The following is a 15,472-nucleotide window of genomic DNA, read 5'->3' on the forward strand; positions in this document are numbered from 1 at the left end:
TATTAATAATAATAATAATCGTTATTAATACATCAGATTATTATGAATAATTGGACAATCTATGCATTTAACGAACTGAATTGAATTGAATTGAATTGATTCATGTTATAGGGTTAGTATGATGATGATGATGATGATGATGAAATGTACGTTTATGTTTGCACAGATTAGATCAGATTTGTTGTGATTAGACGTGCCAGATGTGTGCTGTTAGCCAGTCATACACCATATCCTGATGGCGTATTATCTCAAATATTGCCTAGCTTTGGATTAAAATACAAAACAGAACTCCAGAGATTTTCATGCTGGAATATTTGCACATGCCTGGTTGGAATTCTGGTGTGTTGTTGAGGGGGAAAAAACAAAACAACAGTAAAAGCAGGCTAAGGACGACTGAATCTCTTCGCTTTGCTAAGTCTTTAGCATTGTCCGAGCCAACATTCATCACCGCTGTGATTAGCGTCCATTTTATTTACAGTCCTTGTTTTTTTTAAAATTTGCACAGGCATTATTGTTTGTTGTTCATATCACACATACTGTTTACCTTCTACTTTATTTTATTTTAGATGTAATATATATATTCTTCACCAATAATAACTTGAATGCATGTGTAAAGATGTTTATTAGTGAGTTTTGGGTGGAGGAGGGGGGTTTTGGGGTGGGTATGGGAGGGGGAGTGGGAGGGGTTAAGTGGGCAGGGGAGGGGCACGGTTAAAACATGGTTAGTGCATGTTAGCTATTTGTAGACACGTGACTCGTTTATATACTGATTGCCAAAATAAAAGATTCAGGGCCTTTAATTAACGTGGTTACACACTGAACGTTCCTAACACGCCCATCACGCTTCATCACAGCCACTTCCTGTTTCTCCGCCATCACAGAACATATGCGCCATGTCCGGCTGGAGCGGATTCCGGAGCGGAGCGAGCTAGCATCATCCAGGCTTATTGAAAGAGTTTTGATAACAAAACAAAAACAACAAAGAGCAGTGTGAAGAATCTGCGGAAATAATTCTGAACATTGGAGTCGATTAACGTCTTTAAAACTCTGCAGCCAATCACGTACATTTATGCAAATTATAAAGGTGAAGGCAGGTCATGGAAACGTAACAGCTACACGGCTAGCGGTCAGAGTATTTTAGTGTTTGGTATTTGATTGGACAGTGACGCGCAGCTGGAAACTTCAGGTTGGCATACTTATTTATAGCAGTGAACTAATCACTAATCAGTCGCGCTTGTTACGTCCGTTAAATACACGTGATCAGTTATAACGTGTAAAAAAAAAAAACGTGTAGATTTTAGGCTAAGAATAGCTACATTAGCATAAGACTTAAAAACAGCTGAAGAATGCTGAAGTTAAACCGATGGATTTTGAAGCTAAATGATGGAAATGTTTTCACCTACAGAATCAATTAGCCGTGAAAGTGATGCTAAGGTTTGTCCAAGTGCACTTTGCTATGGTAACGTAAAGTCGACATGCTCGAGGTTCTGTATTTGGAAAGATAATTGAGATGATCCTGGATCAGTGAAGCTCGCTCACTCTGCGGATCATCCTCCAGGAGCTGGAACTAAAAAGCTGCCGCTGGCTCACACACGCCGTCACGCTTCCACACTCAGCATGTGCTATAGAATTATTAACACTGATCAGTCCAGCTTACAGCTTCACGAATGGTGTGTGTGTGTGTGTGTGTGTGTGAGAGATGAAACAGAGGCAATACAACAACCACAACAAACTGTACTGTTTCTTTTATTTACAGTTTTCTTTTTTACATTTATTTTCAACAACAAAGGGCTTTGTATCGATGTGAATATCATTATCAGAACCTAAGGAATAATGTAAATATGTTCATGTAGATATGTGTATATGCATACGGTGTGCACACACACACACACACACACACACACACACACACTCAAACACACAAACACACTAATATGTTTTTATACGCATTAATATATAAAGCAGAGATATATGAAGAGAAAAGGTGTGGAAATGGAATGTGTCTTGTTTTTGGGATTAAAAAAACGGGCATTTATAAATAAATAAATAAAAAACAAATGACAAGGAACCAAGCAGCGAACTTTATAAGGATCATTTCTAACAGTGTGATGTCATAACACAAACATGTAGATAGAGGCGGAGCGTAGTAATGACTAGGCATGTGCCGACGTTCAGATCACCATCATTTTTAAGCTATGATATTATTACAGCCTTATATATATATATACATAGATATATATATAAATATAAAACATGACATGTTTAAAGACCAATAAACTTTATTTTTCTGAATGGTGTCTTTCTTTTGCTTGTTTCTTTCCCAAATTAAATGTAAAAACAACCCCAAACATAAATATGCAAATATTATGCAAAGTACGAGTCCTAGCATCTCGTCTGGTGATAGACAGATTTCTATAATAAATATGATTAAATACTTAAATATTGATCGGCACATGTCTAGAGTTTGCACTGTGTGTCCAGGTTTAAAGCTTGTGATGTGCTGAATAATTCTAGACAGAAACGCTGTTCTGAATATTAACCCAGGAATTGTTCACCATGCAGTGATCGAGCTGATGATACACTAACCACACAGCAACCACGACTAGGGTCACACTTCTGCAGCTTTAAGCAAGGTGTGAAGAGCTAAAGATTACCAGAACCTCATGTCTGGTGTCTGCACTTCTTATTTATGAAATGAAACTTTACTTTAAACTTTTCTGTCTTATATATATATATAAACCGATCAGCTATAACACTGTGACCAGTGAGAGGTGAAGTGAATCAGACTGAGTATCTCCTCATCATGGCCCCTGTTAGTGGGTGGGATATATCAGACAGCAAGTCAACATTTTGTCCTCAAAGTTGATGTTAGAAGCAGGAAAAATGGACAAGTGTAAGGATTTGAGTGAGTTTGACCAAAAGGACCAAATTGTGATGTCTAGACCACTGGATCAGAGCATCTCCAAAACTGCAGCTCTTGTGGGGTGTTCCCGGTCTGCAGTGGTCAGTATCTATCAAAAGTGGTCCAAGGAAGGAACAGTGGTGAACCGGTGACAGGGTCATGGGTGGTCAAGGCTCATTGATGCACGTGGGCAGTGAAGACTGGCCCGTGTGATCCGATCCAACAGACGAGCTACTGTTGATCAAACTGCTGAAGAAGTTAATGCTGGTTCTGATAGAAAGGGGTCAGAATACACAGTGCAGGACAGTTGTTGCATTTGGGGCCGGTTAGCCGAAGACCGGTCAGGGTGCCCATGCTGACCCCAAAAACCCCAACACTAGACACATGAGATCAGAACTGGACCACTAAGCAATTGAACACAGTGGCCTGGTCTGATGAATCACGTTTTCTTTTACATCACGTGGATGTCTGGGTGTGTGTGCAGGATAATGCACCGTGCCACAAAGCAGAAATGGTTCAGGAATGGTTTGATGACCATAACAACCAGTTTGAGGTGTTGACTCCGCCTCCAAATTCCCCAGATCTTAATCCAATCCAGCATCTGTGGGATGTTCTGGACAAACAAGTCTGATTCATGGAGGCTCCACCTCACAACTTAAGGGACTTAAAGGATCTGCTGCTAACATCTTGGTGCCAGATCCCACAGCACACCTTCAGGGATGTAGTGGAGTCCATGCCTCGACGGGTCAGGGCTGTTCTGGCAGCAAAAGGCGGACTAACACAAGACAGGTGGTCATAATGTTATGCATGGTTGATCGGGGTAGTAACCAATAACAAAGAAATACTAATCATTTTTTTAAAAATAACATTTATTTATTATAATATGCAGGGGATGGATTCCCTGATCTTTAGATTAATTATTAATAGTAACTATAATTATTCTATATATTTTTTTATTAACATGCATATCTAAATCCAGGTGCAATTGTAAATTTAAAAATATTACTTTGAACATTTTTGTTTTTATTTTTTCTGATTATATTTCCATTATTTCCCCCATACAGTAAATTCTGTTCTGTTTCTGTTCTGTTTAATTCTGCTGATGTTTCAGTAGTAAAGCTGCTTTCTGCTCCTCACTGCTGTCTTCTGGCTCCATCTAGATGAAAGCTGTGCATTACACTCACACGAGGAAGCTGTGGACGTCTCGAGTTTCTTTTCTCTGAACTCAACATCCTGTGTGTTTTAAATAATCAAACCTATGCTTGTTAGATATTTATGACTCCGCCTACCAGACGTTTCTTTTTGTGGTGTACAAAATCTGTTTGTCTAGTTTTTTTTGTCTTGAAATATTATTATACAATATTTCTCTAACCACAATAACCTAACATTCCTCTCTGATTTATTTTTCTGGGAAAATGAAATTAAAATTTTTAAAAGACAAACATTTTATTTTAAACAGAATTGCATGCTTTTACCTCATTATTATTTTTATTTATTATATTATTATTACTATATATATTTATTATTTATTATTTATTATTTATTATTTATTATTTATTATTTATTATTTATATATATATATATATATATATATATATATATATATATATATATATATATCTATATATATATATATATATATTTATATTTATATTATTTATTATACCTAATCTGCGGACTTGTGCACAGTACTGCAGATTTTGTATCATTTTTTACACATTTTTTTGAAGGGTGCCAATAATTATGGATATTTGTTGTCAGTATTATTGTGTGTTTGAATGTTTGTTTGTGTTTTAAGTCTCATATCTCAGTGTTCCAATGATATTTAGTCTACAACAGTTTCAGGTATCTCTTAGCTCAGAGATGTCTCCTGTTTACTTGTGAGAGGTTTAATTTAAGCATGTAGACCTCTTACAGCCTGTTGGAGGTCACTTTCAAAACTGAAACACTGGTTAGAAACGACTTCTCACACAGATCATGGACTTTTAATGCACCATACTTTCATGCAGAAGAAGTAATCAGTAGAGATACAGCAATCAAATGCAGAAGTACATATGAAGTGTGTGTGTGTGTGTATGGGTATAGGGGTGTGTGTGTATGGGTATAGGGGTGTGTGTGTATGGGTATAGGGGTGTGTGTGTGTATGGGTATAGGGGTGTGTGTGTATGGGTATAGGGGTGTGTGTGTGTATGGGTATAGGGGTGTGGGTGTGTATGGGTATAGGGGTGTGTGTGTGTGTATGGGTATAGGGGTGTGTGTGTGTATGGGTATAGGGGTGTGTGTGTATGGGTATAGGGGTGTGTGTGTATGGGTATAGGGGTGTGTGTGTGTGTATGGGTATAGGGGTGTGTGTGTGTGTATGGGTATAGGGGTGTGGGTGTGTATGGGTATAGGGGTGTGTGTGTATGGGTATAGTGGTGTGGGTGTGTATGGGTATAGGGGTGTGTGTGTGTAAGGGTATAAGGGTGTGTATGTATGGGTATAGGTGTGTGTGTGTGTGTGTGTGTATGGGTATAGGGGTGTGTGTGTATGGGTATAGGGGTGTGTGTGTATGGGTATAGGGGTGTGTGTGTATGGGTATAGGGGTGTGTGTGTGTATGGGTAAAGGGGTGTGGGTGTGTAGGTATAGGGTGTGTGTGTGTATGGGTATAGGGGTGTGTGTGTATGGGTATAGGGGTGTGTGTGTGTGTATGGGTATAGGGGTGTGTGTGTGTATGGGTATAGGGGTGTGTGTGTGTGTATGGGTATAGGGGTGTGTGTGTATGGGTATAGGGGTGTGTGTGTGTATGGGTATAGGGGTGTGTGTGTGTATGGGTATAGGGGTGTGTGTGTGTATGGGTATAGGGGTGTGTGTGTGTATGGGTATAGGGGTGTGTGTGTGTGTATGGGTATAGGGGTGTGGGTGTGTAGGTATATGGGTGTGTGTGTGTATGGGTATAGGGGTGTGTGTGTGTGTGTATGGGTATAGGGGTGTGTGTGTGTATGGGTATAGGGGTGTGTATGGGTATAGGGGTGTGTGTGTGTATGGGTATAGGGGTGTGTGTGTGTATGGGTATAGGGGTGTGTGTGTGTATAGGTATAGGGGTGTGTGTGTGTATGGGTATAGGGGTGTGGGTGTGTAGGTATATGGGTGTGTGTGTGTATGGGTATAGGGGTGTATGTGTGTATGGGTATAGGGGTGTGTGTGTGTATGGGTATAGGGGTGTGTGTGTGTGTATGGGTATAGGGGTGTGGGTGTGTATGGGTATAGGGGTGTGTGTGTGTGTATGGGTATAGGGGTGTGTGTGTGTATGGGTATAGGGGTGTGTGTGTATGGGTATAGGGGTGTGTGTGTGTATGGGTATAGGGGTGTGTGTGTGTATGGGTATAGGGGTGTGGGTGTGTAGGTATATGGGTGTGTGTGTGTATGGGTATAGGGGTGTATGTGTGTATGGGTATAGGGGTGTGTGTGTGTATGGGTATAGGGGTGTGTGTGTGTATGGGTATAGGGGTGTGTGTGTGTATGGGTATAGGTGTGTGTGTGTGTATGGGTATAAGGGTGTGGGTGTGTATGGGTATAGGGGTGTGTGTGTATAGGTATAGGGGTGTGTGTGTATGGGTATAGGGGTGTGTGTGTAAGGGTATAGGGGTGTGGGTGTGTGTATGGGTATAGGGGTGTGTGTGTGTGTATGGGTATAGGGATGTGTGTGTGTATGGGTATAGGGGTGTGTGTGTGTGTAAGGGTATAGGGGTGTGTGTGTGTGTATGGGTATAGGGGTGTGGGTGTGTATGGGCATAGGGGTGTGTGTGTGTATGGGTATAGGGGTGTGTGTGTGTATGGGTATAGGGGTGTGTGTGTGTATGGGTATAGGGGTGTGTGTGTGTATGGGTATAGGGGTGTGTGTGTGTGTATGGGTATAGGGGTGTGTGTGTGTAAGGGTATAGGGGTGGGTGTGTATGGGTATAGGGGTGTGTGTGTGTATGGGTATAGGGGTGTGTGTGTGTATGGGTATAGGGGTGTGTGTGTGTATGGGTATAGGGGTGTGTGTGTATGGGTATAGGGGTGTGGGTGTGTATGGGTATAGGTCTGTGTGTGGGTATGGGTATAGGGGTGTGGGTGTGTATGGGTATAGGGGTGTGTGTGTATGGGTATAGGGGTGTGGGTGTGTATGGGTATAGGGGTGTGTGTGTGTAAGGGTATAAGGGTGTGTATGTATGGGTATAGGTGTGTGTGTGTGTGTGTATGGGTATAGGGGTGTGTGTGTATGGGTATAGGGGTGTGTGTGTATGGGTATAGGGGTGTGTGTGTATGGGTATAGGGGTGTGTGTGTGTATGGGTAAAGGGGTGTGGGTGTGTAGGTATATGGGTGTGTGTGTGTATGGGTATAGGGGTGTGTGTGTATGGGTATAGGGGTGTGTGTGTGTATGGGTATAGGGGTGTGTGTGTGTATGGGTATAGGGGTGTGTGTGTGTGTATGGGTATAGGGGTGTGTGTGTATGGGTATAGGGGTGTGTGTGTGTATGGGTATAGGGGTGTGTGTGTGTATGGGTATAGGGGTGTGTGTGTGTGTATGGGTATAGGGGTGTGGGTGTGTAGGTATATGGGTGTGGGTGTGTATGGGTATAGGGGTGTGTGTGTGTGTATGGGTATAGGGGTGTGTGTGTATGGGTATAGGGGTGTGTATGGGTATAGGGGTGTGTGTGTGTATGGGTATAGGGGTGTGTGTGTGTATGGGTATAGGGGTGTGTGTGTGTATGGGTATAGGGGTGTGTGTGTGTATAGGTATAGGGGTGTGTGTGTGTATGGGTATAGGGGTGTGTGTGTATAGGTATATGGGTGTGTGTGTGTATGGGTATAGGGGTGTATGTGTGTATGGGTATAGGGGTGTGTGTGTGTATGGGTATAGGGGTGTGTGTGTGTGTATGGGTATAGGGGTGTGGGTGTGTATGGGTATAGGGGTGTGTGTGTGTGTATGGGTATAGGGGTGTGTGTGTGTGTATGGGTATAGGGGTGTGTGTGTATGGGTATAGGGGTGTGTGTGTGTATGGGTATAGGGGTGTGTGTGTGTATGGGTATAGGGGTGTGGGTGTGTAGGTATATGGGTGTGTGTGTGTAGGTATAGGGGTGTGTGTGTGTATGGGTATAGGGGTGTGTGTGTGTATGGGTATAGGGGTGTGTGTGTGTATGGGTATAGGGGTGTGTGTGTATGGGTATAGGTGTGTGTGTGTGTATGGGTATAAGGGTGTGGGTGTGTATGGGTATAGGGGTGTGTGTGTGTATGGGTATAGGGGTGTGGGTGTGTATGGGTATAGGGGTGTGTGTGTGTATGGGTATAGGGGTGTGTGTGTGTATGAGTATAGGGGTGTGTGTGTGTGTATGGGTATAGGGGTGTGTGTGTGTGTGTATGGGTATAGGTGTGTGTGTGTGTGTAAGGGTATAGGGGTGTGTGTGTGTGTATGGGTATAGGGGTGTGGGTGTGTATGGGTATAGGGGTGTGTGTGTGTATGGGTATAGGGGTGTGTGTGTGTATGGGTATAGGGGTGTGTGTGTGTATGGGTATAGGGGTGTGTGTGTGTATGGGTATAGGGGTGTGTGTGTGTATGGGTATAGGGGTGTGTGTGTGTGTATGGGTATAGGGGTGTGTGTGTGTAAGGGTATAGGGGTGGGTGTGTATGGGTATAGGGGTGTGTGTGTGTATGGGTATAGGGGTGTGTGTGTGTATGGGTATAGGGGTGTGTGTGTGTATGGGTATGGGGTGTGTGTGTGTAGGTATAGGGCTGTGTGTGTAGGTATAGGGGTGTGTGTGTATGGGTATAGGGGTGTGTGTGTGTTTGTGTGTAGGTATAGGGCTGTGTGTGTAGGTATAGGGGTGTGTGTGTATGGGTATAGGGGTGTGTGTGTGTATGGGTATGGGGTGTGTGTGTGTAGGTATAGGGGTGTTTGTGTATGGGTATGGGGTGTGTGTGTGTAGGTATAGGGGTGTGTGTGTATGGGTATAGGGGTGTGTGTGTATGGGTATAGGGGTGTGTGTGTGTAGGTATAGGTGTGTGTGTGTAGGTATAGGGGTGTTTGTGTATGGGTATAGAGGTGTGTGTGTGTATGGGTATAGGGGTGTGTGTGTATGGGTATAGGGGTGTGTGTGTGTATGGGTATGGGGTGTGTGTGTATATGGGTATAGGGGTGTGTGTGTGTGTGTGTGTATGGGTATAGGAGTGTGTGTGTATGGGTATAGGGGTGTGTGTGTGTTTGTGTGTAGGTATAGGGCTGTGTGTGTAGGTATAGGGGTGTGTGTGTGTTTGTGTGTAGGTATAGGGGTGTGTGTGTATGGGTATAGGGGTGTGTGTGTGTATGGGTATGGGGTGTGTGTGTGTGTAGGTATAGGGGTGTGTGTGTATGGGTATAGGGGTGTGTGTATGGGTATAGGGGTGTGTGTGTATGGGTATAGGTGTGTGTGTAGGTATAGGGGTGTGTGTGTATGGGTATAGGGGTGTGTGTGTATGGGTATAGGGGTGTGTGTGTATGGGTATATGGGTGTGTGTGTATGGGTATAGGGGTGTGTGTGTATGGGTATAGGTGTGTGTTTGTAGGTATAGGGGTGTGTGTGTATGGGTATGGGGTGTGTGTGTGTAGGTATAGGGGTGTGTGTGTATGGGTATAGGGGTGTGTGTGTGTATGGGTATGGGGTGTGTGTTTAGGTATAGGGGTGTGTGTGTATGGGTATAGGGGTGTGTGTGTATGGGTATAGGTGTGTGTGTGTGTAGGTATAGGGGTGTGTGTGTATGGGTATAGGGGTGTGTGTGTGTATGGGTATGGGGTGTGTGTAGGTATAGGGGTGTGTGTGTATGGGTATAGGGGTGTGTGTGTGTAGGTATAGGGGTGTGTGTGTATGGGTATAGGGGTGTGTGTGTATGGGTATAGGTGTGTGTGTGTGTAGGTATAGGGGTGTGTGTGTATGGGTATAGGGGTGTGTGTGTGTATGGGTATGGGGTGTGTGTGTAGGTATAGGGGTGTGTGTGTATGGGTATGGGGTGTGTGTGTAGGTATAGGGGTGTGTGTGTATGGGTATAGGGGTGTGTGTGTATGGGTATAGGGGTGTGTGTGTATGGGTATATGGGTGTGTGTGTATGGGTATAGGGGTGTGTGTGTATGGGTATAGGGGTGTGTGTGTAGGTTTAGGGGTGTGTGTGTATGGGTATAGGGGTGTGTGTATGGGTATAGGTGTGTGTGTGTGTATGGGTATGGGGTTTGTGTGTATGGGTATAGGGGTGTGTGTGTATGGGTATAGGGGTGTGTGTGTGTAGGTATAGGGGTGTGTGTGTATGGGTATAGGGGTGTGTGTGTGTATGGGTATGGGGTGTGTGTGTAGGTATAGGGGTGTGTGTGTATGGGTATGGGGTGTGTGTGTATGGGTATAGGGGTGTTTGTGTATGGGTATAGGGGTGTGTGTGTATGGGTATAGGGGTGTGTGTGTGTAGGTATAGGTGTGTGTGTGTAGGTATAGGGGTGTGTGTGTATGGGTATAGGGGTGTGTGTGTGTATGGGTATAGGGGTGTGTGTGTATGGGTATAGGGGTGTGTGTGTGTATGGGTATGGGGTGTGTGTGTGTATGGGTATAGGGGTGTGTTTGTGTGTGTATGGGTATAGGAGTGTGTGTGTATAGGTATAGGGGTGTGTGTGTATGGGTATAGGGGTGTGTGTGTGTAGGTATAGGGGTGTGTGTGTATGGGTATAGGGGTGTGTGTGTGTTTGTGTGTAGGTATAGGGGTGTGTGTGTATGGGTATAGGGGTGTGTGTGTGTTTGTGTATGGGTATAGGGGTGTGTGTGTATGGGTATAGGGGTGTGTGTGTGTGTAGGTATAGGGGTGTGTGTATGGGTATAGGGGTGTGTGTATGGGTATAGGTGTGTGTGTGTGTATGGGTATGGGGTGTGTGTTTGTAGGTATAGGGGTGTGTGTGTATGGGTATGGGGTGTGTGTGTGTAGGTATAGGGGTGTGTGTGTATGGGTATAGGGGTGTGTGTGTGTATGGGTATGGGGTGTGTGTTTAGGTATAGGGGTGTGTGTGTATGGGTATAGGGGTGTGTGTGTATGGGTATAGGTGTGTGTGTGTGTAGGTATAGGGGTGTGTGTGTATGGGTATAGGGGTGTGTGTGTGTATGGGTATGGGGTGTGTGTAGGTATAGGGGTGTGTGTGTATGGGTATAGGGGTGTGTGTGTATGGGTATAGGTGTGTGTAGGTATAGGGGTGTGTGTGTATGGGTATAGGGGTGTGTGTGTATAGGTATAGGGGTGTGTGTGTATGGGTATAGGGGTGTGTGTGTGTATGGGTATGGGGTGTGTGTGTGTATGGGTATAGGGGTGTGTTTGTGTGTGTATGGGTATAGGAGTGTGTGTGTATAGGTATAGGGGTGTGTGTGTATGGGTATAGGGGTGTGTGTGTGTAGGTATAGGGGTGTGTGTGTATGGGTATAGGGGTGTGTGTGTGTATGGGTATAGGGGTGTGTGTGTATGGGTATAGGGGTGTGTGTGTGTGTAAGGGTATAGGGGTGTGGGTGTGTAAGGGTATAGGTGTGTGTGTGTGTATGGGTATAGGGGTGTGTGTGTATGGGTATAGGTGTGTGTAGGTATAGGGGTGTGTGTGTATGGGTATAGGGGTGTGTGTGTGTTTGTGTGTAGGTATAGGGCTGTGTGTGTGTAGGTATAGGGGTGTGTGTGTATGGGTATGGGGTGTGTGTGTGTATGGGTATAGGGGTGTGTGTGTGTATGGGTATGGGGTGTGTGTGTGTATGGGTATAGGGGTGTGTGTGTGTGTGTATGGGTATAGGGGTGTGTGTGTATAGGTATAGGGGTGTGTGTGTATGGGTATAGGGGTGTGTGTGTAAGGGTATAGGGGTGTAGGTGTATAAGGGTATAGGGATGTGTGTGTGTATGGGTATAGGGGTGTGTGTGTGTGTAAGGGTATAGGGGTGTGGGTGTGTAAGGGTATAGGGGTGTGTGTGTGTATGGGTATGGGGTGTGTGTGTGTAGGTATAGGTGTGTGTAGGTATAGGGGTGTGTGTGTATGGGTATAGGGGTGTGTGTGTTTGTGTGTAGGTATAGGGCTGTGTGTGTGTAGGTATAGGGGTGTGTGTGTATGGGTATAGGGGTGTGTGTGTGTATGGGTATAGGGGTGTGTGTGTATGGGTATAGGGGTGTGTGTGTGTATGGGTATGGGGTGTGTGTGTGTAGGGGTATAGGGGTGTGTGTGTGTGTGTATGGGTATAGGAGTGTGTGTGTATAGGTATAGGGGTGTGTGTGTATGGGTATAGGGGTGTGTGTGTATGGGTATAGGGGTGTGTGTGTGTATGGGTATGGGGTGTGTGTGTGTAGGTATAGGGGTGTTTGTGTATGGGTATGGGGTGTGTGTGTGTAGGTATAGGGGTGTGTGTGTATGGGTATAGGGGTGTGTGTGTATGGGTATGGGGTGTGTGTGTCTAGGTATAAGGGTATTTGTGTATGGGTATAGGGGTGTGTGTGTATGGGTATAGGTGTGTGTGTGTAGGTATAGGGGTGTGTGTGTATGGGTATAGGGGTGTGTGTGTATGGGTATAGGTGTGTGTGTGTAGGTATAGGGGTGTGTGTGTATGGGTATAGGGGTGTGTGTGTATGGGTATAGGGGTGTGTGTGTATGGGTATATGGGTGTGTGTGTATGGGTATAGGGGTGTGTGTGTATGGGTATAGGGGTGTGTGTGTAGGTATAGGGGTGTGTGTGTATGGGTATAGGGGTGTGTGTATGGGTATAGGTGTGTGTGTGTGTATGGGTATGGGGTGTGTGTTTGTAGGTATAGGGGTGTGTGTGTATGGGTATGGGGTGTGTGTGTGTAGGTATAGGGGTGTGTGTGTATGGGTATAGGGGTGTGTGTGTGTATGGGTATGGGGTGTGTGTTTAGGTATAGGGGTGTGTGTGTATGGGTATAGGGGTGTGTGTGTATGGGTATAGGTGTGTGTGTGTAGGTATAGGGGTGTGTGTGTATGGGTATAGGGGTGTGTGTGTGTATGGGTATGGGGTGTGTGTAGGTATAGGGGTGTGTGTGTATGGGTATAGGGGTGTGTGTGTGTAGGTATAGGGGTGTGTGTGTATGGGTATAGGGGTGTGTGTGTATGGGTATAGGTGTGTGTGTGTGTAGGTATAGGGGTGTGTGTGTATGGGTATAGGGGGGTGTGTGTATGGGTATAGGGGTGTGTGTGTGTGTATGGGTATAGGGGTGTGTGTGTGTATGGGTATAGGGGTGTGTGTGTGTATGGGTATAGGGGTGTGTGTGTGTATGGGTATAGGGGTGTGTGTGTGTATGGGTATAGGGGTGTGTGTGTGTATGGGTATAGGGGTGTGTGTGTATGGGTATAGGGGTGTGTGTGTGTATGGGTATAGGGGTGTGTGTGTGTATGGGTATAGGGGTGTGTGTGTATGGGTATAGGGGTGTGTGTGTATGGGTATAGGGGTGTGTGTGTGTGTATGGGTATAGGGGTGTGTGTGTAGGTATAGGGGTGTGTGTGTATGGGTATGGGGTGTGTGTGTAGGTATAGGGGTGTGTGTGTATGGGTATAGGGGTGTGTGTGTATGGGTATAGGGGTGTGTGTGTATGGGTATATGGGTGTGTGTGTATGGGTATAGGGGTGTGTGTGTATGGGTATAGGGGTGTGTGTGTAGGTATAGGGGTGTGTGTGTATGGGTATAGGGGTGTGTGTATGGGTATAGGTGTGTGTGTGTGTATGGGTATGGGGTGTGTGTGTAGGTATAGGGGTGTGTGTGTATGGGTATAGGGGTGTGTGTGTATGGGTATAGGTGTGTGTGTGTGTAGGTATAGGGGTGTGTGTGTATGGGTATAGGGGTGTGTGTGTATGGGTATAGGGGTGTGTGTGTATGGGTATAGGGGTGTGTGTGTGTTTGTGTGTAGGTATAGGGCTGTGTGTGTAGGTATAGGGGTGTGTGTGTATGGGTATAGGGGTGTGTGTGTGTATGGGTATGGGGTGTGTGTGTGTAGGTATAGGGGTGTTTGTGTATGGGTATAGGGGTGTGTGTGTATGGGTATAGGGGTGTGTGTGTGTAGGTATAGGGGTGTGTGTGTATGGGTATAGGGGTGTTTGTGTATGGGTATAGGGGTGTGTGTGTATGGGTATAGGGGTGTGTGTGTGTTTGTGTGTAGGTATAGGGCTGTGTGTGTAGGTATAGGGGTGTGTGTGTGTATGGGTATGGGGTGTGTGTGTGTAGGTATAGGGGTGTTTGTGTATGGGTATAGGGGTGTGTGTGTATGGGTATAGGGGTGTGTGTGTGTAGGTATAGGGGTGTTTGTGTAGGGGTATAGGGGTGTGTGTGTATGGGTATAGGGGTGTGTGTGTATGGGTATAGGGGTGTTTGTGTGTACGTATAGGGGTGTGTGTGTATGGGTATAGGGGTGTGTGTGTGTATGGGTATGGGGTGTGTTTGTGTAGGTATAGGGGTGTGTGTGTATGGGTATAGGTGTGTGTGTGTAGGTATAGGGGTGTGTGTGTGTATGGGTATGGGGTGTGTGTGTGTAGGTATAGGGGTGTGTGTGTATGGGTATAGGTGTGTGTGTGTAGGTATAGGGGTGTGTGTGTATGGGTATAGGGGTGTGTGTGTATGGGTATAGGGGTGTGTGTGTATGGGTATAGGGGTGTGTGTGTGTTTGTGTGTAGGTATAGGGCTGTGTGTGTAGGTATAGGGGTGTGTGTGTATGGGTATAGGGGTGTGTGTGTGTAGGTATAGGGGTGTGTGTGTATGGGTATACGTGTGTGTGTGTAGGTATAGGGGTGTGTGTGTATGGGTATAGGGGTGTGTGTGTATGGGTATAGGGGTGTGTGTGTATGGGTATAGGGGTGTGTGTGTATGGGTATAGGGGTGTGTGTGTGTTTGTGTGTAGGTATAGGGCTGTGTGTGTAGGTATAGGGGTGTGTGTGTATGGGTATAGGGGTGTGTGTGTGTATGGGTATGGGGTGTGTGTGTGTAGGTATAGGGGTGTTTGTGTATGGGTATAGGTGTGTGTGTGTAGGTATAGGGGTGTGTGTGTGTAGGTATAGGGGTGTGGGTGTGTATGGGTATAGGGGTGTGTGTTTGTAGGTATAGGTGTGTGTGTGTACGTATAGGGGTGTGTGTGTAGGTATAGGGGTGTGGGGGGGTATGTCAAAATGGCTGCAAAGCTAAATTCGAATTACTTTCTTAAATATTAGCATATTATTATATTCAAATTCTAAAGGCAATTCTTAATGTTAGAGATAAAAGAGTACTGTATTGTCTGCTATTCCCATAAGAGGGCGCAAGTGAGCACAATAATCAATTGTAAACCAAATCAGATAGATAGATAGATAGATAGATAGATAGATAGATAGATAGATAGATAGATAGATAGATAGATAGATAGATAGATACTTTATTCATCCCAAAGGGAAATTTACACCTTCCAGCAGTATCCACAAGAACAGGTAATAAATAAAAAAATAAGGAATATAACAAAAAATACTAAAATACCTGAATTTAATGGTACAAAAACACAAAGTATAACAAAAAACAAAATGTTACACAAATATATGACAAA

The sequence above is a fragment of the Hemibagrus wyckioides genome, linkage group LG02, assembly GCF_019097595.1.
Source record: "Hemibagrus wyckioides isolate EC202008001 linkage group LG02, SWU_Hwy_1.0, whole genome shotgun sequence".
Taxonomy (NCBI): domain Eukaryota; kingdom Metazoa; phylum Chordata; class Actinopteri; order Siluriformes; family Bagridae; genus Hemibagrus; species Hemibagrus wyckioides.